This window comes from Triticum aestivum, chromosome 4A (assembly GCF_018294505.1).
Source record: "Triticum aestivum cultivar Chinese Spring chromosome 4A, IWGSC CS RefSeq v2.1, whole genome shotgun sequence".
Taxonomy (NCBI): domain Eukaryota; kingdom Viridiplantae; phylum Streptophyta; class Magnoliopsida; order Poales; family Poaceae; genus Triticum; species Triticum aestivum.
In genome coordinates, this window is record NC_057803.1 from 11,785,091 (window position 1) to 11,809,545 (window position 24,455).

General features: G+C 48.5%; 1 long non-coding RNA gene and 1 pseudogene across 2 annotated transcripts; both read left to right on the forward strand.

The window, feature by feature from the left end:
• Positions 1 to 615: 615 nt before the first annotated feature.
• On the forward strand, positions 616 to 2,133 carry LOC123081573 (amino acid transporter AVT1I-like; annotated as a pseudogene).
• Positions 2,134 to 3,172: 1,039 nt separating this feature from the next.
• LOC123081574 (uncharacterized) lies at positions 3,173 to 5,102 on the forward strand. Of its 2 annotated transcripts, XR_006438739.1 has the most exons (4): positions 3,173 to 3,402; positions 3,681 to 3,872; positions 3,951 to 4,757; positions 4,835 to 5,102. It is a non-coding gene; the product is annotated as an uncharacterized lncRNA (long non-coding RNA). The 2 variants fall into 2 exon arrangements; XR_006438738.1 differs by having other exon boundaries at positions 3,201 to 3,402; positions 3,951 to 5,102.
• The last annotated feature ends 19,353 nt before the right edge of the window (positions 5,103 to 24,455 follow it).

The following is a 24,455-nucleotide window of genomic DNA, read 5'->3' on the forward strand; positions in this document are numbered from 1 at the left end:
TACGTAGACATCTGTGATGGCTTCGTCAATCTCAAGATGATATGCCGGTTTAGTCTCTTGGAGGTGTTCATAAGAATAGGGTATACATGCATGCATTCATAAGGATGAGTGTATGCGCATATTAAACAAAGACACGTTGCTCATGGTCTCTGGCTAGTTTTCTTTTGTGGGTACAAGTAGTTACACGGTTGTCATGCACGTGCCTAGATTGAAAACGCACGGTTATCACGAACAGGCAAGCGTCAGCCCACACGCATATCGGCCGTGTCCTAGCACGTACGTGAAGGTAGCGACTTAGCGCGCGACGCGACGAGTGTGAAGTGTACTCGAGCGAGTCCACACTCACCGTGGCCTCCATCCACCACACATTCCCATATCAAGTCCATGGACCACATGAGTGGAGCTAGCAAAGGTGAAAAACTCATTATAGACGGTGTTTCACGTGTCAAAATCTCTTGACTGACCGATGTTATATCGGATGTCCCCAAAGGGACTTGACTGACCGATGTTGGAGTCATCGTTTGCATGCGTTGGCAAACGGCCGACTGACCGGCCGGCAGGGCAGCACTATAAACAGCCCCGCGCGCAGCCAGGCAAGGCGCCGCACCATATAAATCGTCCGAACGATCGGCCACATCATCTATCGATCTTCTGGCCGGCCGTTCCAAGATGGAAGAGCACAAGACGACCGGCCTCGCTGCGACGGCGAGCCCCCTCGGCGAGCCTCTTCTCACGGCCACCGGGAAGCGGGTTGTTGACCGCGACGCCGAGGCGCAGCTCCCCCCGTATCCCAGCGCCGGCGCCTCCTTCTCCAGGACGTGCCTCAACCTCACCAACGCCGTGTCGGGCATCGGGGTGCTCTCCATGCCCTACGCCGTGTCGCGGGGCGGGTGGCTCAGCCTGGCGCTCTTCGCCCTCGTCGGCACCGTCTGCTACTACACCGGCACGCTCATAGCGCGCTGCATGCTCGCCGACGGCTCCGTCGCCACCTACCCGGACGTCGGCCAGCTGGCCTTCGGCGCCGCCGGCCGGAGAACCGTCGCCCTGTTCATGTACGTGGAGCTCTACCTCGTAGCCATCAGCTTCCTGGTCCTCGAGGGCGACAACCTAGATAAGCTCTTCCCGCCGGCTACCGGCTGCGCGGTAAGCAGTTGTACATCGTCCTGGCCGGCGCCGTCGTGCTGCCCACCACCTGGCTCAAGAACCTCGGCGTGCTCGCCTACGTGTCGGCCCTCGGGCTCGTCGCGTCGGCGGCCCTGACGGCGTCGCTGGTCTGGGCCGGCGTCTCTGAGTCCGGTTTCCGCGGGAGCGGCAACGTCCTCAACCTCGCCGGCCTGCCAACCTCCCTCGGCCTCTACTTCGTCTGCTTCACCGGCCACGCCGTCTTTCCCACGATATACTCGTCCATGAAGAACCGAGAGCGCTTCTCCCAAGTGCTGCTCTTCTCCTCGGTGCTCTGCAGCCTGAACTACGGACTCACGGCGGTGCTGGGCTACCTCATATACGGCGACGACGTGCAGTCGCAGGTAACGCTCAACCTGCCATCAGGGAGGCTCTACACCAAGATCGCCATCGTCATGACCCTCGTCAACCCGCTAACCAAGTACGCGCTGCTCGTCGCGCCCATCACGTCGGCGATCGAGGAGAGGTTCTCGCTCATGGGGAGTGGGCCGGCGAGGGTGGCCGTCAGCACCGCCGTTCTCGTCAGCACGGTCGCGGTGGCGTGCATGGTGCCGTTCTTCGGGTTCCTCATGTCCTTCATCGGTTCCTTCCTCAGCGTCATGGCCACAGTCTTCTTCCCCTGCCTCTGCTACCTCAAGATCTACAAAGCCAAAGGCCTACGCCGTGTCGAGGTCGCCGCGATCGTCGCCATCCTGATGCTCGGGGCGTTTGTTGCCGTCACTGGCACATACACTTCTTTGTTGGACATCATAGGCACTTTCTGACAGATAGTATACTTCCTCCAGGTTTTTTTAGTCTGCATATAAGTTTTGTCTAAAGTCAAAGTATCTCTACCTTGATCAAACTTATAAAAAAATTTATCAACATTCACAATGTCAAATCAATATTGTTAGATTTATTATGAAATGTAGTTTCATAGTATATATATTTGATATTATAGATATTAATATTTTTTAGGCCCTGTTTGGTTCATAAGTCCTAGGACTTTTTTAGTCTCAACTTATAAGTCTCAAGTCCCTAAAAAGTCCCTACCTGTTTGGTTCCTGGGACTTATAAGTCCCTATAAGACCATATTACAACTATAAGTCCCTATAAGACTCTCCTTGAGAGTCTTATTTCATAAGTCCCAAATGCCCACTTTAAGTCCCTATAAGTCCCTCCTGTTTGGTTTAGATGGGACTTATAGGGACTTTTTAAAGTCCCTAAACCAATAAGTCCCTGGAAACAAACACCCTCTTAGTATAAGTTTGGTCAAACTTTACAAAGTTTGACTTGACACAAATCTAATATGCAAAATAAAAAGAACCAGAGGGAATACTTCCTTTTAGCTGTGCTATGCTAGCATATCTATAATACCTAAATAGTTCATCCCCACTAACCTATTTCTCTTGACATGCAGCCTGTCCACATCATCAGTCCAGTCATATCAGCATTTTATTAGTGGCTTACATGTGAGACCCACCATAGTACATAACATCCACATCAGCTTCAGTTACCACCAGTAGGACCACGAGAGGCTAACCATGCACCAACGTCAATTTCCTGATTCAGCCCAACCCATCTCGCCCCTATTCCCCTGGATAGCATCACGCGCGGAGGCGGCAGCCACCGGCGGTGGCGGCGGCCAGGAGCCCCTCTCACACCCTCAGGCAGGAGCATTCTACGTGCGGAGAGGCGCCCCTCCGGCAGGACCGCCGGCTCAGCTCACCTCTGAACACTCCGACGCGGCAGCCCGGACCGCCTCTCACACCCCTCAGGCAGGAGGAGCCTTTGCGTGCGGCGCGACGGCCTTCCGGCAGTCCTGCCGGCCCAGCTCCCTCTGCGTGCCGCGCGTCGTCCCTCCGGCAGGACCGCTGGCCTATCTCCCCTCTGATTTTCTAACGACTCTCTCGGGCTGTGTCCCCCTTCTCGTGCCCAGCTCCCCTCCCGTTCCGGACAAGACGCATCTGCCTTCGGTGGGATGGTCGGATTCGATCGGTTCCACCGGAATCGGACCGCCAGCTGATGTCCGGAGGTGCTCCGTGGCTGGATTCCCTCTGGTGGGCACTCCGTCCTCAGCCATGGGATGCACGCCACTGCTGCTCATCCCGACTGGGCGGAGGCTCCCTTTTCCTGCAGGTGCTGCCCCGCTGATTTAGTGCTCAGAAAATTTTGTTGGCTGTTGATTTGCTGCCAAGGACGGCAAACTCGACTATGGCGACGCCATCTGTGGACTTCAAGGTACTGTGCCTGTGCACTGTTCTTCACAAGAGTATTTTGTTCTTTTTTGTTTCGAGGGAAAGAGTATTTTGTTCTTTCTTATGTATAAATCCCTATATATTCTTATGAAAAAAATGTCACACCAACCTTACACAGCCTACTGCTTCAGCCCCTCTGCAGCCCATTGTTTCCACCAGCCCACATAGTTTATCGTCCCCGGTTATGATCTATAGCGGACAGCCTGCTTTTTGTTGTTGTTGCATACAGGCTGCTAAAAATACAATAAACTCCTGTTGCAGGTGCCTAATTGATGTTTGGCGTTCCCTCTTCTAATAACGTTCGTGACGTTCCACTTCCTCTCCCCACAATCTCGAGAGAAACTGATGGATTTTTGCCCTATAAAGTCTACTACACCTAAGTACCTCACCTCATTTTGTATCATCGTCCTCCAGTACGGGTGGGTCTCTCCCAGAATTCTCATACTGCAGCCGGTGAGAAACTCGCTCCGATCTCCTCTATATTCTGTATGCCATATTACTGCTTTCCATCACAAATTTGCACTTTGTCAGGTTGTGCGTGCTTGACGACACCCCGGTAGCTATCTTCGTTTGTCTTCCCTCACTGCATACACAAACGAATTCGATTTCTACCTCCTACTGGTACATATTATTTCTTATTTTCATACCAATTTTGCTGAGCTTCCATTGTAACCCAGAAATGTTATCATCAGGGACACCTTTTATTTCATGCAAATATTATAAACCAGACACATGACTTAAAATTTCCTATAAATATTACCTAATTTATGCAGCTCAAACTGTGCCAGTGTTTTAAAAATGTCAGACCATTTTTGGTTGAAGGCCTGGGCACTCTGCCTCCGAATAAGTGGTGCCTACATGATGAAATTTTTTGCTTGGCCAAACTAGCCTTGTGGGTGAACGTTTCGTTCTTGACCTTGCTTGCTGCTATGTCGTTCAGTGAGGCCAATCAACGTATTTACATTTTCTTTCCAAGTAAGCCATCCAAACAATCACCACGCCCAAATCTTACATGCATGTGCTATATTAATACATACAGTAACTGCTTAATTTACTGGTGATTAGAATCACAATATAAATACCATTTATGACTTTCTATACAGTCACTGCTATTTTTTTAATACCATTCACTGCTAAATTAGTTTTTTTTGCGGGGCACTGCTAAATTAGTTGTGTATTAATAATTCTTAAAACAACATCGCTTGGTTACAATTTTTTTTTCTGCCCCACATCTATATATAACAGCACCCGTAGCATTCTATCTGTAGAAGTTCATCTTCCCTACACCTAAATATTGACTTTTACAAACTACATGGACAACCAGCAGGAAGGCAACAGGTACAACTATTACATACAAAGTAGTTTTCTCGGTTCCTCCTACGAAATTAACACCATGCATACCTATTTTCCTATAGTATGCGATCTCATGCACCAAGAAAAGTTTTGCCACCTTCATCAACGCAACAAACAAGAGAAAGACACAAAGACTACATAGCGGCTGTTACAAAGATGAAGAATGCTACAAAAACGCCAACAACCAGCATATCATTTCTTTTTTCTTTTTCTTTTGCGAGTAACCAGCATCTCATTTCAACACGACACCACAAAGGATCATCCATCCAGGGCTGGAAATACATCTTTGAGTACATCAAGAAAGGAATCCCAGATGTACAATTCGTTCACAAGGAAGAAGATATTGTGCTATTTATCCTATGAAACTGTTAAAGTAAAATAAATTCATTATTACATTTTCACTCAGCAGAATTTATCAAAATTATTGCAACCAATTCCCGCAGCAACGCGCGGGGAATTGTCTAGTATAGTACAAACAAAACAAGCCAAGCGATCTTAGTGCATGTAAGATAAAGTGAAGGTCGCCCCTGATTTTGAGAATCCGTGTTTTGGAAAACAAATCAAGGACTCATTAATTATCAACTTCAATATTCACGCTCAGAGGCCAGTCTGTTGGGTGTCAAGGAGGGCACTTTCGTAGGGATTTCTTTTTTAGAGTTAAACTTTCGTAGTTAAGAATATGGATGGTGGGGAGTTCTTTCTTAGAATGAGCCGACAGATGTTTGAACCTCAGCTGGAAGGTGATAATTGTCTATGGTCCGGCTGACCATGGGTTGTTTTCAATTTTTTTATCTGAGCTAAAGGCCGCTACTGATCGAAGTCCCATCCCGATGGTAGTGGCAGGGGACTTCAGTCTGATTTGGCAGCGCGCAGACAAAAGCTCGACTATTGTGAACCTTCCGCGCATGAGTCTTTTCAACGACTACATTGTGCAGATGGCTCTTCCCAAGATTGCTCGCGTGGGGGCTAGGTTTACTTGGACAAATAAAGAGCTCAACCCAATCCAGAGTGTGTTGGATCTAGTCCTTGCGTCCGTTCAGTCGAAGGTGGCTCTTCCACTATGCTCCCTAAAGGCAGTTACCCAATTTGGTTCTGATCACTCATCCCTGCTTTTCTTGTCGGGGAGGGTACCCCCTAGATCGAAGTGTTTCCACTTTGAAACCTTGGTTTTTGCAGTAGGTTTTGTGGAAGCAGTGCAACTTAGGTGGGCGAAGGCGGCTGCCGCTCCGCCTAGGGTGTTCTGTGTTGTCGATATTTGGCATCATTGTCACAAAATAGTGTGACAATTCATGCATGGGGGGGGGGGGGGGCAATCTTGGTGCTTAACTAGATCAGGGCGTTGGATGTGATTGTCAGTGGCATTGGCCTCTGTGCCGATGAGTGGTTCGTGCGGCACACCCTCGAATCCTTTCATATGGAGATCTTCAAGGGTGAAGAGCTTTTCTGGCAGCGTCGGGCAGTGGGGGTGGGGGTGGAGGTGTCAGAATTGGCTCTTAGAACAGGGACGCTAATGCAGCCTATTTTTAGGCTATTGTTAATGGGTGGCATCACAAATGCTCCATCCCTTGTTTGTGGGAGGGAGATGGCCACCTTGAGCAGTCGAGAGATATCATGACGCACATTTACTCCTTCCATAAGGAGCTCTTCACGGCAGAAGCCTGCTATAGGGTTTCTCTGGCAGATGATTATTGGCCAGTAGTAGCCAAAGTTTATGCCACTGAGAATGTGGAACTATCCCTGCCTTTCTCGTTGGAGGAGGTGGGTAGGGGATTGCCGACATGAAGGCTAGCTAGGCACCTGGCCCAAGCGGCCTGCCGGTGGCCTTCTTCCAGAAGTCTTGGCTGCAATTGCAGCCTATGATCATGTCGATGTTCCATGAATTTTATATTGGGACTCTCGGCATGGTGCACTTGAACTTTGGTGTCATTACTCTGACCCCCGAAATAGTGGTTGAGAAGCCGGACGGTGAAGAGTCGTACGCCTCTCCCCCGCATAATCTGTCAAAGTGGAGGTTGTCGTGGTGCGTGGCCGACGTGCTTGGCGCTAGGCAGAGGATGGTAGAGTCAATGTGGTGGCATGGTCGTGGAGGTGCTACAACGGTGGTGAAAAGAGACCACCAACACCGGCAAGAGTGTTGGGAATCGTTGCATGGAAAAAAAAATCTACGGACACGCAAGATCTATCAAGGAGACGCATAGCAATGAGAGCGGGAGAGTGTGTCTACGTACCCTCGTAGACTGTAAGCGGAAGCGTTAAACAATGCGGTTGATGTAGTCGAACTTCTTCGCGCTCCAACCGATCAAGTATCGAACGCACGACACCTCCGCATTCTGCACACATTCAGCTCGGTGACGTTCCTCGCCTTCTTGATCCAGCAATACGTGGAGGCAGTAGATGAGTTTCGTCAGCACGACGGCGTGGTGACGGTGATGGTGAAGTGATCTCCGCAGGACTTCGCCTAAGCACTACGAAAATATGAGTGCGGGTGTAAACGGTGGAGTGGGCGCCGCACACGGCTAACAATTGATCTGGTGTTTGCTAGGCGCCCCCTCCCACATATATATAGGTGCAAGGGAGGAAGGAGTAGCCAAAGGAGGCACCCAAATAGGAGGAATCCTACTTGGGGTCCTTCCCAAGCCACACCCCTTTCCTTATTTGGAGTGCGGGGAAAGGCAGGGGAGGGTGGCGCCCCCCTTTCCTTTCTCCCATGAGAGGGAAAGGCGGGAGGGGCTAGCCCTCCCCCTTTTCCTTCCCTAGGGCTGGCCAAACAAGGGAGGGGGTGCACCAGCCCCCTTGTGGGCTGGTCTGTCCCCTCTTTTGGCCCATAAGGCCCATATCTTGCCGGGGGGTGCCCAGAACCCCTTCAGGTGAACCGATTCCTCCCTGGTAAGTCCCAAAACACTTCTGTGTCCAAATACCATCGTTCTATATATCAATCATTACCTCTCGACCATTTCGAGACTCCTCGTCATGTCCGTGATCTCATTCGGGACTCTGAACAACATTCGGTCACCAAAACATACGGGTTCGAGAACTATGTAGACATGACCGGGACACCTCTCCAGTCAATAACCAACATCGGAACCTGGATGCCCATATTGACTCCTACATATTCTACAAAGATCTTTATCGGTCGAACTGTTATGACAACATACGTAATTCCCTTTATCCATCGGTATGTTACTTGCCCGAGATTCGATAGTTGGTATCTTCATACCTAGTTCAATCTCGTTACTGGCAAGTCTCTTTACTCGTTCCGTAATACATAACCTCATGACTAACTCCTTTGTCGTTTGCTTGTAAAGCTTATGATGTGTATTACCGAGAAGGCCCAGAGATACCTCTCTGATACTCGGAGTGACAAATCATAATCTTGATCTATGCCAACTCAACAAACACCTTCAAAGATACCTGTAGAGCATCTTTATGATCTCCCAGTTATGTTGTGTGTTTGATAGCACACAAGGTATTCCTATGGTATCCGAAAGTTGCATAATCTCATAGTCAATGGAATATGTATTTGACATGAAGAAAGCAATAGCAGTAAACTGGACGATCAATATGCTAAGCTAACGAATGGGTCTTGTCCAGCACATCATTCTCCTAATGATGTGATCCCATTATCAAATGACAACACATGTCTATGGTTAGGAAACCTTAACCATCTTTGATCAACGAGCTAGTCTAGTAGAGGCTTACTAGGGACACGGTATTTGTTTATGTATCCACACATGTATTTAGCTTTCCGATCAATACAATTCTAGCATGAGTAATAAACCTTTATCATGAATAAGGAAATATAAAATAACAACTTTATTATTGCCTTAGGGCATATTTCCTTCAGTCTCCCACTTGCACTAGAGTCAATAATCTAGTTCACATCACCATATGATTTAACACCCATAGTTCACACCGCCATGTGACCAACACCCAAAGAGTTTACTAGAGTCAATAATCTAGTTCACATCGCCATGTGATTACCACCCAAAGAGTACTAAGGTGTGATCATGTTTGCTTGTGAGAGAGGTTTAGTCAACGGGTCTGTCACATTGATAACCCACAAGTATAGGGGATCACAACAGTTTTTGAGGATAAAGTATTCAACCCAAATTTATAGATTCGACACAGGGGGAGCCAAAGAATATTTGAAGGTATTAGCAGCTGAGTTGTCAATTCAACCACACCTGGAGATTAATTATCTGCATCAACGTGATCAGTAGCAAAGTAATATGATAGTTTTGATAATAGTAGTAGCAGCAATGGTAATGGTAACAGTGATAACAGTAGTTTTGTAACAAGTGCAACAGTAACGATAGCAGTAGTAACTTAGCAAGAACAATATAAGATAAATTCGTAGGCTTTGGATCAGTGACTTGTTGGATGATATTCATCATGAGACAGTTATAACCTAGGGCGATATGGCACTAGCTCCAGTTCATCAATATAATGTAAGCATGTATTCCGTAAATAGTCATACGTGCTTATGGAAAGAATTTCCGTGACATCTTTTGTCCTACCTTCCCGTGGCAGCGGGGTCCTATTGGAAACTAAGGGATATTAAGGCCTCCTTTTAACAGAGAACCGGAACAAAGCAATAACACACGGTAAATACATGAACTCCTCAAACTACGGTCATCACCGGGAGTGGTCCCGACTATTGTCACTACGGGGTTGCCGGATCACAACACGTAGTATGTGACTATAACTTGCAAGATGGGATCTAGAACATAGATATAATGGTGATAACATAAACGGTTCACATCTGAAATCATGGCATGCACCCGGGCCCAAAGTGACAAGCATTAAGCATGGCAAAGTCATAACAACATCAATCTTAGAACATAGTGGATACTAGGGATCAGGCCCTAAAAAACTAACTCGATTACATGATGAATCTCATCCAACTCCTCACCGACCAGCGAGCCTACGAAGGAATTACTCACTCCTGGTGGGAGCATCATGGAATTGGCGATGGAGAAGGCTTGGTGACGACAAAGAACGAAGACCCCCCCTCTCCGGAGCCCCAAACGGACTCCAGATCAGGCCTCTCGATGAAGAACAGGAGGTGACGGCGGCTCCATCTCGTGGATCGCGATATTTCTTTCTCCTTGATTTTTTTCTGGAAAATTAGGATTTTATATCGTCGGTTTCAGGGTCTGCGAGGCTATCAGGTGGGGACAACCCACCTGGGCGCGCTAGGAGGGGGGCTCCCTGGTGGGTTGTGCCCACCCAGGTGCCCCCTGGTGGATCTTGGCTCCAGAAATTCTTATTTATTGTATAAAAAATCCTCACATAGTTTCGTTCCATTCCGAGAACATTTATTTCTGCACAAGAACAACACCATGGTAGTTCTACTGAAAACAACGTCAGTCCGGGGTTAGTTTCATTCAAATCATGCAAATTAGAGTCCAAAACAAGTGGAAAAGTGTCGGTGTCAAAACCGGCAGATCTCGAGCAGGGGGTCCCGAACTGTGCGTCTAAGGCGGATGGTAACAGGAAGCAGGGGACACGATGTTTACCCAGGTTCGGGCCCTCTTGATGGAGGTAATACCCTACGTCCTGCTTGATTGTTCTTGATGATATGAGTATTACAAGAGTTGATCTACCACGAGATCGTAGAGGCTAAACCCTAGAAGCTAGCCTATGGTATGATTGTCTGTTGTCCTACGGACTAAACCCTCTGGTTTATATAGACACCGGAGGGGGCTAGGGTTACACAAAGTCGGTTACAAGGGAGGATATCTTCATATCCGTATTGCCCAGCTTGCCTTCCACGCCAAGGAGAGTCCCATCCGGACACGGGACGAAGTCTTCAATATTGTATCTTCATAGTCCAATAGTCCGACCAAAGGATATAGTCCGGCTGTCCGGAGACCCCCTAATTCAGGACTCCCTTAGTAGCCCCTGAACCAGGCTTCAATGACGATGAGTCCGGCGCACAGTATTGTCTTCGGCATTGCAAGGCGGGTTCTTCTCCAAATCCAGAATATCTGCTAAGTAGTGTCTAGCTCCCATAAATGTTGGACTTCTTGGCTTCTGCACCCAATAAGGGCCATCTTCCACGCGTCGAGCGAATGCGAGGAGCCAGGGCGTTTTTACATTCACCCCCCTAGCCAGGTAAATAAATCGTCTATTAAAGGGATGGGGATTCTTAGATCCAATCCACACCATCCTCCCACGGCGAGAATCCATCGGAGCGCGCTCGGAAAAATCCATTCCATCGAGCAGATGTACTATGAAAATCAAGGTTTTTGGCTGGCTTCTATTTTTTGACAGGTTCAACACTAAGGACATGCTGGTCCGCAGGCATTGGAGGTCCCCTACGGCTGATAATCTATGTGTCATCTGTAATGCCTATGTTTGGGAGGACAGGGCTCATCTTTTCTTTGGTTGTAATTTCAGTGCCAGGGTTTGGAACTACCTGTAGATCGATTGGTCACATGGTTCTACTATTCAGCAAAGTATATCTCAAGCAAGGCAGAGATTTGGGCATCCTTTCTTTTTTGAAGTTATGATCACAACTGCTTGGAATATCTGGATCTGAGAAATGGGAGAACTTTCAGGGGAGTTCAGGCTACTTTTGCTGCCTGGAGGGGCAGTTTTGTACATGATATTCTTCTCCTGTCACATAGGTTTAAGGATAGCTCTAAGTCTAGGCTTGTAGATTGGGTTAACTCCCTTATGCAATTGTAAGTCCTTCTTAACCTTTAGTTTAGGGTTGTAATCTTTTTTTCTTTCTCTGTATAGTTTGCCTCTTTTGAGACTGCAATAAAGGGCTGTGGGGTTTTTACCCTACAGTAAATATTTAAAAAAAATCCATTCCATCATGGCCGGCCACCGCAGCTCCTCCTCTTGCTCCTGTAGCCCTAAGCCCGGTGATTGGGAGAAATGTTCCGTCCCGCACAGCCGATTAGTAGAGTTGCAGACCCAGGGATTTCTCCCTCTAGCGTATATGGTCCCCATCCGAGCCAGGCTCGCCACCTATAATGATGGGGAGCAAGCGGAGAGCTTCCCCAGTCCCTCTAAGGGGGAGCGGGTATGCCTTGTCCCTTACTTACTAAGGGGACTCGGATTTCCAATTCATCCGTTCCTCCGCGGGCTCCTAGAGTTTTACGGCCTCCAACTGCATAATTTCACCCCTGCTTCCATATTACACATCGCTGGTTATGTTGCCCTTTGTGAGCTGTTTCTGGGCTGCGAGGCTCATTTCGAGCTGTGGAAAAGGTTATTTTGCCTTGTGCCCCGCACACAAAAGGGGTCACTTTATCAGGTGGGCGGAGCCGAAATATGGCGCATCACCGAGACCGGATATCTGTCCGGTACTCCGAAGAAGACGTCCGAAGACTGGCCTTCGGAGTGGTTTTACATGGAGGACGCCCGCCTTCCAGACCCTGTTCGGCGGGGTCTTCCTGAGTTCAACAATGCTCCTCTGAAGAAATGCCGAAGCTGGCGCCCACGAAGCCCCCAGGAGGAAGACAACAGAGAAGTCCTTTACCTGATGAACCGGATTAAAGCGCTGGCTCAATCAAGATTGACAATAATCGAGGTTATGTCAATATGCATAATGCGGGGAGTGCAGCCACTTCAATATCGAGGGCACCCCCTGTGGTGTTTTAACAGGGAAGATGATGCCACCCGTTGCGGGCGTAAGGGACCGGACTCCGCTGCTGCTTTAGCAAAAATTCTATCCGAGTTGTTCAAGGGAGAGGAAGAGGAGTTCATCCGTATCAAGCCACGGGATGGATTCTCCATGTACAACCCTCCAAGCTGGGTGAGTTGTACCTCTTTACTCCCATCCTTCCCGCATTCTTCATCGTAGGTACTCACCTTGCCATTTCACGGCAGGAACTACGAAAAGCTATAAGGGAGGTCAACAGCCCACCTCCACAACCAGAGGACCCTGGCCGGGCCCTCGATCCCATACTCGAAGAGGATCCGGACATATTCGTGGAGCTGATAGACAGGCAATTCTATCAATTGAGCTGTGATGACGCCATGGTGGCCATAACGGCCGACTATCCCGGACTACTCCCTGTGTCGCATGTAAGAAAAACCAAAGTCCCAACTCCCAAAAAGGATCCCCTTTTATGCACTTCACCTACCATACACATATGGTGTTTTACAGGGAAGGCACTCGGGACGCCGTGCCGAACCCACTGCAACTCGCCAACAAGAGGCACCGAAGCCGGGTAGGCCAAAAAGGAAGGCAGTCAGTATGGAGACGCCGGCACAGAGGTATGACGCAAAACCTCACTCCGTGGTTGTCGTCTTTCTTAAAATACAATGACGTCTGTGTTTCTTAGCAGAAAAAACGCTCGCCGGACTATATCCGGAGAGGCTACCGATCATGCCTCGACCAGTCGGGCTCCAGGGCCGGACATGGAGGCGGAAGCTAACGCGGGGCAGACGCTGGATAATCCTCCTACAAAGGATGCAGATAGACCATCCGCTACAAATTCCGAAGTGGAGAGCGCCATGCATCACAGGCGTCGCTGGGCCGTACTCCGTGACGCTTGTTTCTCACCAGAGGCATTTGATGCCTTCAATTCCGGAGACGCGTACATCCATGCTGCTCAAAGTGGTATAGCCAGAGCCACGGACCACTATGGAAGGGATATACGGGTAAGCAAATCTGATGATTATATGTATCAGTAGCCCCTGAGACTTGAAACAGTTGACGCAACTGATTTAAGGATCATTATTTGTGCAGGTTCTTATAGAGAAGAATTCCCAATTGTCTCAAGAGCTGGACGAGTGCAAGGCCCAGCTAGGGGCCGCTGTTGCCGCGTTGAAGGAGTCCAAGAAGGGTCCCTCTGGTAACACTTGTATCCATTGCAAAGAATACGGGTACCAGGTAGTATGCGACATGTATGCAAACCTAACAATAGATGTTGCAGGTGGCCCTAGAGTGAATTCGGAGGCCGTGGAGGTGGATGCGGCACGTGATGATCGACAGCGAAATGCTGGCGAGCGCGTGCTGACGCGAGTCAGGCAGGAGAAAAATGATCTCCAAGACGCCAATATCCGGCTGGGCATGAAACTGAAAGATGTCCGAGCCCAGCTTGTGGATTCCATGAAGGAGAATAAACGGCTTCGGCACGACATTTTTAGTAAGTGCTTGAACGAACTTTTAAAGGAGTTCGGCAAAGAAGCCAGCTAACAGCGTTATGTCTGCAGGTATGCTGACGGGTCATCCCGCGGAGGAGATGCCTGGGTCTTCGGGTGATCTTCTACCAGAGCTCTCATAACTGCAAGAGCAAGTTCGGCAGGTGATGCAGGGTATTGCCCAAGCCTTGTGGCCATCCGCGTCCCCGCCAGGAGGCATGGGGGAGCTTATAGAGAAGCTCAAGGGAGCGCGACGGCGCTTCCAGTTATGGAAGATATCAGCCTACCGACAAGGTGCAAGGGAAGCCTAGGCTATGGTGAAGACACGATATACCAAAGCGGACCCAAACCACATGGCCGAGGTCGGACCTGTGGGACCCGATGGGAAAGAGATCCCCATCAGTTTAGTGTATGATCAAGTAGAATTAGCCGCAAAGTATTCCCAACAGGATTGTAGGCTAGACAGCATGTTGGATGGTATAGAAGAAGAATTGAATCAGTCTTAGCGACTGTGTAATTCAAGTGACATATGTAATGTCCCTAGCCGGATTGTAAATCATCTGTCATGGCGGACCTTTTCGCTTCGACCTCTGGACCCGATAGTCCGGAGTGTATCCGAATACCCGCTTGGTTATGTAAAAACCAGGGCATGCACGGAGACCAGGCGTAGGGGTCATAAGTGCTTGAACAGACAAGTACCCAACTAGTTATGTTATATTACATGGGTAGTAAGAAACATCTTCCAGGGAGAATAGTTCTGTTAAGGGTTCCTTTCCCTGGGTACGCATGCCCTAATGTGCATGTCTGAACTGCGAAAAGAGACGCAGGATATAAACATCTAGGGGCATGTTTCAAATTAGATAAAAGTCATCTTTTATTCACCGACCAAATATTCCCTTAAGAACGCTAGCTTTCGGCTTCACCCAGTCTAAGGTACACATCCGACTGACCCGACAGTAACAATCGCAGAGGTGCTCCCCTTATGCCCTAGCCGAATTAACAGGAATGTAGGGCATAAATACAAGAGCCAGGCAACCCAGCTTGGCCAAAACTTAAGTCATATCGGTGCATATAATGGCAAAAAAGGTACATGCAGAAGAATAACACATGTATGGGACGTAAAGCCCAGGAAAATAGTTAGATTAAACTTCTGTATAAGAAGCCCCCAGGTATAATGAGCGCGGTTAGCGCGTCAAGATTGTGTAACCAGGACAGAAGTATAGCCTTTAAGGGACTTGAAGAGAGTAAAAAGGGAGAAAGAGAGAAAAGACAGATTTGCAAAAAAATGACGGAAGTGAGGAGACGAACACAGAGTCTGGCGCTAGGCATACAATCTTCGGAGTCTGGTTGCATTCCATGGGTTTGGCTCGAGTCGATTATCCGATGCATCCCGCAGACGGTATGCTCCACCGGTCAGAACCTGGTCAATAATGAAGGGACCCTCCCATTTGGGCTCGAGCTTGTTCTTTTTCTTCTCTGGCAGGCGTAGAACTAGTTCGCCAATGTTATAGGTTTTGGCCCGTACTTCTCTGCTTTGATACCTTCGAGCCTGTTGCTGATAGAATGCAGAACGGGCATTTGCCACGTCGCGCTCCTCCTCCAGGGCGTCCAAACTGTCCTGCCGATCAAGCTCGGCCTCTTTTTCTTCGTACATGCGCACTCGAGGTGAGTCATGAATTATGTCGCAAGGCAGAACCGCCTTTGTGCCGTACACCATGAAGAACGGTGTGTATCCGATAGTGCGATTCGGCGTGGTCCGCAGCCCCCATAGTACGGAGTCGAGCTCCTCTACCCAGTGCGTGTTTGACTCCTTTAAGGACCGCGCTAATCTGGGTTTAATGCCGCTCATGGTAAGACCATTCGCTCGCTCGACTTGACCGTTAGTTTGCGGGTGATAGATAGAAGCATAATCAATCTTGATGCCCATGTTGCTGCACCAAAGTTTCACCTCGTCGGCTGTAAAGTTCGTGCCGTTGTCAGTGATGATGCTGTGGGGGACGCCATAACGGTGTACAACCCCGGATATGAAGTCTATCACTGGTCCGGATTCAGGCGTTTTGACAGGTTTGGCTTCTATCCATTTGGTGAATTTATCCACCATGACCAGTAAGTATTTTTTCTTATGGGTTCCCCCTTTAAGGGGTCTGACCATATCAAGCCCCCAGACCGCAAAGGGCCAAGTAATGGGGATTTTTTGGAGAGCGGTAAGCGGCATATGGCTTTGGTTTGCAAATAGTTGGAAACCGACGCAATGCTGGACCAGATGCTACGCATCTGCCCGGGCCGTCGGCCAATAAAAACCTGTACAGAAGGCCTTGCTTACAAGGGCCCGGGCTGCGGCGTGATGGCCGCCGAGTCCGGCATGGATTTCTGCCAAAATCTTCCGCCCATCCTCTTCGGAGATGCACCTTTGAAGGACTCCGGTAGTGCTTTTCTTATAAAGCTCTCCCTCATGGACCTTGTAGGCTTTAGATCACCGCACTATGCGGCGTGCCTCATTTTGGTCCTTGGGTAGTTCCTGCCTGGTTAGGTAGGCCAGGAATGGTTCTATCCATGGGGCGATGACGGCTATTATTACGTGGGCTGAAGGTGTTATTTCGATGGCAGAGCCTCAGATTGTGTCAGAGTGTTCGGTATCTGGGGTTGTGGCCGGGTCCGGACTATTGTTGCCGGTGTCCCCTTCCCATACCACGAATGGTTTAAACAGTCTTTCCAAGAAGATGTTCGGTGGGACAGGGTCGTGTTTAGCGCCGATACGGGTGAGGATGTCCGCCGCCTGGTTGTTTTCCCGAGCCACATGGTGGAATTCAAGCCCCTCGAACCGAGCTGACATTTTGAGGACGGTGTTGCGATATGCCGCCATTTTCGGATCCTTGGCATCGAAGTCTCCATTTATTTGGGATATTGCGAGGTTCGAGTCCCCACGCACCTCCAGGCATTGAATGCCCATGGAGACTGCCATCCGGAGACCGTGTAATAGGGCCTCGTATTCGGCTGCGTTATTGGAGTCTATATATAGTATTTGGAGTACGTATTGCACTGTATATCCGGTGGGGGACGTCAGGACGACGCTCCCAGACCAGCCAGCATTTTAGAGCCGTCGAAGTGCATGATCCAATTGGAGTATGCGCCGTACTCTTCAGGGAGTTCGGCTTCTGTCCATTCGGCTACGAAATCGGCCAGTACTTGCGACTTAATGGCTCACCGTGGTTTATATGTTATGTCGAACGGGAGGAGCTCGATAGCCCATTTGGCAATCCGGCCCGTGACATCGCGGTTGTTTATTATGTCGTTGAGTGGTACTTCGGAGGCCACCATAATTGAACACTCTTGAAAGTAGTGTCGTAATTTCCGGGATGCCATGAATACCGTGTATGCTATCTTTTGATAATGTGGGTACCATGATTTGCATGGAGTGAGGATGGTGGATACATAATATACCGGCTTTTGAAGTGGGAATTTATGTCCGTCCATCTCTCGTTCGATGACGAGCACTGTGCTTACAACTTGGTGAGTTGCCGCTATATATAATAGCATTGGTTCGCCAACAGTTGGGGTGGCCAAGATTGGGTTGGTGGCCAGGATGGCTTTTATTTCTTCTAGTCTGGCTGTGGCTGCGTCCGTCCACTCGAAGTGTTCGGTGCGCCGAAGAAGGCAATAAAGAGGGAGTGCCTTTTCTCCTAGTTGGGAGATAAAGCGGCTTAAAGCCGCCACACATCGAGTTAACTTCTGGATTTGCTTGAGGTCAGTTGGGATAGCCAACTGCGACAGAGCCCGGATTTTGGCCGGATTTGCTTCAATTCCTCTGCTGGAGACGATAAAGCCCAGGAGCTTTCCGGCGGGTACGCCGAAAACACATTTTTCCGGATTGAGCTTAATGTCGTATGTTCAGAGATTGTCGAACATGAGCCTCAAGTCGTCTATTAAGGAGTCGATGTGTCTAGTTTTAATGACCACATTGTTGATGTATGCCTCCACTGTTTTGCCGATATGCTTTTCCAGACATGTCTGAATCATGCGCTGATACGTTGCGCCGGCGTTTTTGAGCCCGAAGTGCATTGTATTAAAACAGAAGGGGCCGTATGGAGTGATAAATGCCGTTGCGGCTTGGTTGGACTCCGCCATCTTAATTTGGTGGTAACCGGAGTATGCGTCGAGGAAGCACAATGAGTCGTGTCCTTCGGTAGCGTCGATAATTTGATCGATGCGAGGGAGGGGGAAGGGATCCTTTGGGCAATCCTTATTAAGGTCCTTGAAGTCGACGCATAGGCGCCATGATTTATCCTTCTTTGGCACCATCACCAGGTTTGCTAGCCAGTCCGGATGCTTTATTTCTCTAATGAATCCGGCCTCCAGTAATTTGGCTAGCTCCTCTCCCATGGCTTGTCGCTTAGGTTCGGAGAAGCGCCGAAGAGTCTGCTTGATCGGCCTGAATCCTTTTAGAATGTTAAGGCTATGCTCGGCCAGCCTGCGTGGGATTCCTGGCATGTCTGAAGGATGCCAGGCGAATATGTCCCAATTCTCGCGTAGGAACTCCCGTAGTGTGGTGTCTACGGCGGGGTTTAACTGTGCCCCAATGGACGCTGTTTTTGTGGGGTCCGTTGGATGGACTTGGAATTTGACTATTTCATCCACTGGTTTAAAGGAGGTGGACTTGGATATTTTGTCTAGTATCATGTCGTCCCTGCCCACTGTGAAGCGCAACGCGGTTAACTCCTCCGCCACAAGGGCTTCGGATAATGCCTCAAGGGCTAGTGCGGCTGTTTTGTTCTCGGCGCGGAGTGCTATGTCCGGATCACTAGCTAGAGTGATGATTCCATTGGGTCCGGGCATTTTGAGCTTCATGTACCCGTAATGGGGTATGGCTTGAAAAATCGTGAATGCCTCCCCCCTAGAAGGGTGTGGTATCCGCTACTGAACGGGGCCACTTGGAATGTGATTTCTTCGGACCTGTAATTCTTTGGAGTGCCGAATACCACATCTAGTGTGATTTTCCCAGCGCAATGTGCCTCCCGACTAGGGATGATTCCTCGGAAGGTCGTGGTGCTTTGCTCAATATGGTTGCTATCTATTTCCATTTTTTGAAGAGTCTCCTCATAAATGAGGTTTAATCCGCTGCCGCCGTCCATGAGCACTTTAGTGAGCCGAAAGCCGTCCACAATTGGACTGAAGACCAGAGCGGCTGGTGCTCAGGATGTTTGGAATTTAGGTTCATCACTGGCATTGAAAGTAATGGCCGTGTCGCTCCATGGATTTATTGCTGCTACATGGCAGACTTCGGCAAGGTTGCGGAGTGCTCGCTTACGCCTATTATTTGAGGCGAAGGTCTCGAAGACTGTTAATACCGTATTGTTATCCGCGGGAGGGTGTTCGGGGGTGTTTTGGATGAGGAGATCCTCACCGCTCTTGGCCACCTGCTGGAGTACCCAACATGCTCTAAGGCTATGTGTTGGTATGGTGTCCGCCGTACTATGAATTTTGCAGGGCCCGTTAAGCCATCCCTCCAATACAATACGGTTCCATGCCCTGTAGTGGGCTTTTGCTTCTTTGTAATTGAGTCGGGCGACTTATGAGAGTGCACCCTTTTAGTTCGGACTGGGGATTTTGTCAGAGCCGGATTGTCCCAAAATTGTGTTTAGGTTTTCCAGGCGCTTTCCATCGCACATTATTTCCGTACTATGGCCGCCAAGTCAGTGAAGTGTGCTATGTCACGGTGACTTATGGCGTTGAGGATTCCCTTGTCTGTGCAATTGTTGCAAAAGAACGAAATTGCGTCTTCCTCACGACAGTCCTTGACCTTGTTCATTACAAGGAGGAATCTGGCCCAATAGTGATGTACTGTCTCTTGGAGCGCTTGCCTAATGTGGGAAAGATCGTTTGTATTTGGGTGGGTGGGTGGATTTGATTCCAGACCTTGACCCCATCTGAGATCCTGGGGCAGGGGAGTTTCCGATCTTGGAAGTTCGGGCGCTGGGATGTTGCTCTGCGGGTTCGGTATGCGACCTGATTCTAGGTTCAGGGTTAGGGCGATGTCCTCCCGTGAGCGGGTATCCGTCTCGGAGAGCTCGGGAATCCGGACATAGTTCTTCCTCAGGATAGAGGGAGAACCGCCGCGTTGCTCCTCCACCACCGCTATTTGATGGGTGACCGGCGGAGAGTTAATCTCCCTTTGGTCGGGTTTAAGCCTGATCCGATCATAGTCCGTAGCGACTCCCAGAGCGGCGATGCGATCCAAGAGCTCGTTCAAAGAGGAGAGCTCCATTGGATCCATCTGCTCGGCGAATTTTGAGCCGATGTGGAGGCTATTTTCGATGACCCAAGAAGTCATCGTCGGCGCAACGGCCGAGCGGGCGGTCATGACAAAGCCGCCTAGTCGGAGAGTTTGGCCTACAGCCAGGGCTCCCCCAGAAGTGATGTTGTCCTTGACAACGAGACGAGCCATCCCCCCTTATGATGACGGCACAGTGGAACTCTCAATGAAAGCACCAATGTCGGTGTCAAAACCGGCGGATCTCGGGTAGGGGGTCCCGAACTGTGCGTCTAAGGCGGATGGTAACAGGAAGCAGGGGACACGATGTTTACCCAGGTTCGGGCCCTCTTGACGGAGGTAATACCCTATGTCCTGCTTGATTGTTCTTGATGATATGAGTATTACAAGAGTTGATCTACCACGAGATCGTAGAGGCTAAACTCTAGAAGCTAGCCTATGGTATGATTGCCTGTTGTCCTACGGACTAAACCCTCCGGTTTATATAGACACCGGAGGGGGCTAGGGTTACATAGAGTCGGTTACAAGGGAGGAGATCTTCATATCCGTATTGCCTAGCTTGCCTTCCATGCCAAGGAGAGTCCCATCTGGACACAGGACGAAGTCTTCAATCTTGTATCTTCATAGTCCAATAGTCCGGCTGTCCGGAGACCCCCTAATCCAGGACTCCCTCAAAAAGCGTTAGGAAAAGTAGATACGTTGAAGACGTATCAACTCCCCCAAGCTTAAAAATTTGCTTGTCCTCAGGCAATTCAGTTGATAAACTGAAAGTGAAAAAGAAAAATGTTTACGAACTCTTTTTCTCTTGTTTGCATAAATAAGCTTAAACAACACCCAGGTTTACAGCCAACATTATAACTAACCATGCCGACAATAACTCTTAAAGATTATATTAACCATATCAATGACATAATCAGCTAGCGAGCAATAATAAGATATCTCAAATGGCAACACGTTGTCAAAACAACCATAATATAATATGGCAATAGGGGTATCTCGCTAGCCCTTTCTGAGACCGCAAAACATAAATGCAGAGCACCTCCAAAGTTCAAGCAGCGACTAAACATTGTAATTCATGGTAGAAAAGATCCAGTCATGATGCACCCAACATTAGCTACACACAATGCATTAGTCATGATAGCAGTGCGCTCAGGTTCTGGCGCTTGTTTTAGAAGGTGATGTCACAACATAAAAGTAAATAGATAGTCCCTTCACAGAGGGAAGCAGTGATTTGCATAGGTGCCAGAGCTTGAGTTTTTAAAACAGAGGTAAATGATATTTTGAGACATGCACCCTTCTCATTTACTTCACGACTATTAGTTATCAATATCTTCCACGCTAAGCACGCTAGTGGCGGTTCCCAAGCGATAAAAGTAAATGTTTTGACACCATTGGGAGTTTTTGTTTGATTATTTGTAAGCTTTTCTGTTTGCAGTTTGGGACTGGGCATCCCTATTACCGCCCTTTTCTTGTGCGATGGCGAGTGGATAAACACTCAACCTGAGAGTAAACCGCTTAGCATGGAAGATACTGACCACCTCCTGTCGTTCCATGAACGATCCAGGCACACAAAAAGAATATTTATTAGAAGTTTTTTGAGGTTGCACATGAAAATTTACTTAGGACGTCAGGGTAATATCGCATATAGGTAGGTATGGTGGACTCATCTGGAATAACTTTGGGTTCAAGGTTTTGATGTACAAGCAGAATTCCCACTTAGTACGGGCAAAGGCTAGCAAATAGGCTGAGAAGCGGCTAGGAGAGCAACAACGGTCATTAACATGCATTATGCATAAGTAACACTCGACACTGGCATGAGTAGAATATGAACACCATGAACATAAATATCATAGATGCTATGTTGGTTTTGATTCAACTACATGCATGAACATGTGGCAAGTCAAGCCACCTGAACATTCAAAGGAGGATACCATATCATCATACTACATCATAACCATTTTAACGCATTATTGATATCCAAGATAAATTATTATCCACTCCTAGCTACTTATGCATGTCATGATAAATTATAATCTCTAATTGTCATTGCAAACATATTTAATCATAATGGGCTGAATCATGTATACTAGGTTAAACATATTTACAAAAACAGAACAACTCAAGTTCATACCTGTTTCTCTCTGCCACGGCTAGTTCATCGAATATCGTCATTATTGCCTTTCACTTGCACGACCAAACGATATGAAAATAATAATAGTGCAAGAGTGTCATGGACTAAGCTAGGATCTGCAAACATTTTATTCAACAGGAGAAGACAAGGTAAAATGGGCTCTCTATTATATTAACAGTTATTCATACGAGAGCCACTCAACATTTTCATCGTGGTCTTCTCCTTGGTACAACTCGAAAAAAAATTCAGAGAAACACACTGAATGTTTTTGGAGTTTTTGGTTTTCTTGAACAAGGAAATAAAAGGGAAAAGCAAAAACGAGAAAAACTATTTACACATGAAAGCTCCCAACAAGCAAAAGAAGAACAAGGAAATCTTTTTGGGTTTTCTTTTTAGTATTACAACTAAGCATGCATAGAAAGTAAATTAACTACAACTAATTTTTTTGGTTTTTCTAAGATTTTTCAAACACACAAGAAGAAAGCAAGAAAATAAATTAAGCATGGATGATACAATGAAAAAGTGTGAACACCGACAAATGGAATGAAATGTGTGAACATGAATGTAATGTCGGTGAGAAACACGTACTCCCCCAAGCTTAGGCTTTTGGCCTAACTTGGTAATCGATCAGTAGTCTAGATAATAGTCAGCGTGGTAGCTCATGGAGGCCCTCGGTGCGGATGCCTCGGCCTGCCGTGCTGCCTCCACTGCTGCGTTGTGAGCTCGGGCCTTGCTCTCAAGAACAAAATATGTTCCTTTGCTGTGATAGTCAAAAAGAGCAGGCGGAGGCAAATATCTGTGCACAACAGATGTTTTGTTAAACAACATATTGCAAGTGAAGTTATGAATTTTTCCTTTGAGGATCTTATGACTTTTTAAGGCGTCAAAGTCTAAATATTGCTTGGTAGGATAGGGTCAAAGGGAAAAGGTGAAGCACCTAGCCCTCGTGCTAAACGCGTGGCATATATTCCACCATAGAAATAGCCACTGTTAGCGTTATGCTGAAGTCTGCGTGCAACAATCGCTCCAAGGTTATAATTCCTTTCACCAGTGAGAGCGGTGCGTATGAGGCTCAAGTCTGGAGCACAAAGGGTACTACACTCTTGCTTGCCTACTATACATTTCCTGTTAAATAATGCAAAATACTGAATTGTGGGAAAATGAATGCTCTTTATTTTACCTTGTGTCACTGTTGGGGAACGTTGCAGAAAACAAAAATTTTCCTACTCGTTTCACCAAGATCATCTAGGAGTTCATCTAGCAACGAGTGATTAGATGCATCTACATACCTTTGTAGATCGCGAGCGGAAGCGTTCAAAAGAACGGTGATGATGTAGTCGTACTCGACGTGATCCAAATCACCGATGACCAGCGCCGAACGGACGGCACCTCCGCGTTCAACACACGTACGGAACAGCCACGTCTCCTCCTTCTTGATCCAGCAAGGGAGGGAGGAGAGGTTGAGGGAGATGGCACCAGCAGCAGCACGACGGCGTGGTGTTGATGGAGCTGCAGTACTCCGGCAGAGCTTCGCTAAGCACTATGGAGGTTGAGGAGGTGTTGGGGAGGGAGAAGGAGGCAACCAAAGGCCGAGGCGTTCAGGTATGAAGTCCCTCCTCTCCCCCACTATATATAGGGGTGCCAAGGGGGGGTGGTGCGCAGCCTAGGAGATCCAATCTCCTATGGCCGGCGGCCAAGGGGAGGTTTCCCTCCCCCCCAAGGCACCTAGGAGGTGCCTTACCCTCCTAGGACTCTTGCCCCCTTAAACCCTAGGCGCATGGGCCTATGTGGGGCTGGTGCCCTTGGCCCATTAGGCCAAGGCGCACCCCCTTACAGCCCATGTGGCCCCCCGGGACAGGTGGACCCACCCGGTGGACCCCCGGGACCCTTCCGGTGGTCCCGGTACAATACCGATAACCCCGAAACTTGTCCCGATGCCCGAAACAGGACTTCCCATATATAAATCTTTACCTCCGGACCATTCCGGAACTCCTCGTGACGTCCGGGATCTCATCCGGGACTCCGAACAACATTCGGGTTACTGCATATACATATCCCTACAACCCTAGCGTAACCGAACCTTAAGTGTGTAGACCCTACGGGTTCGAGAGACAAGCAGACATGACCGAGACGACTCTCCGGTCAATAACCAACAGCGGGATCTGGATACCCATGTTGG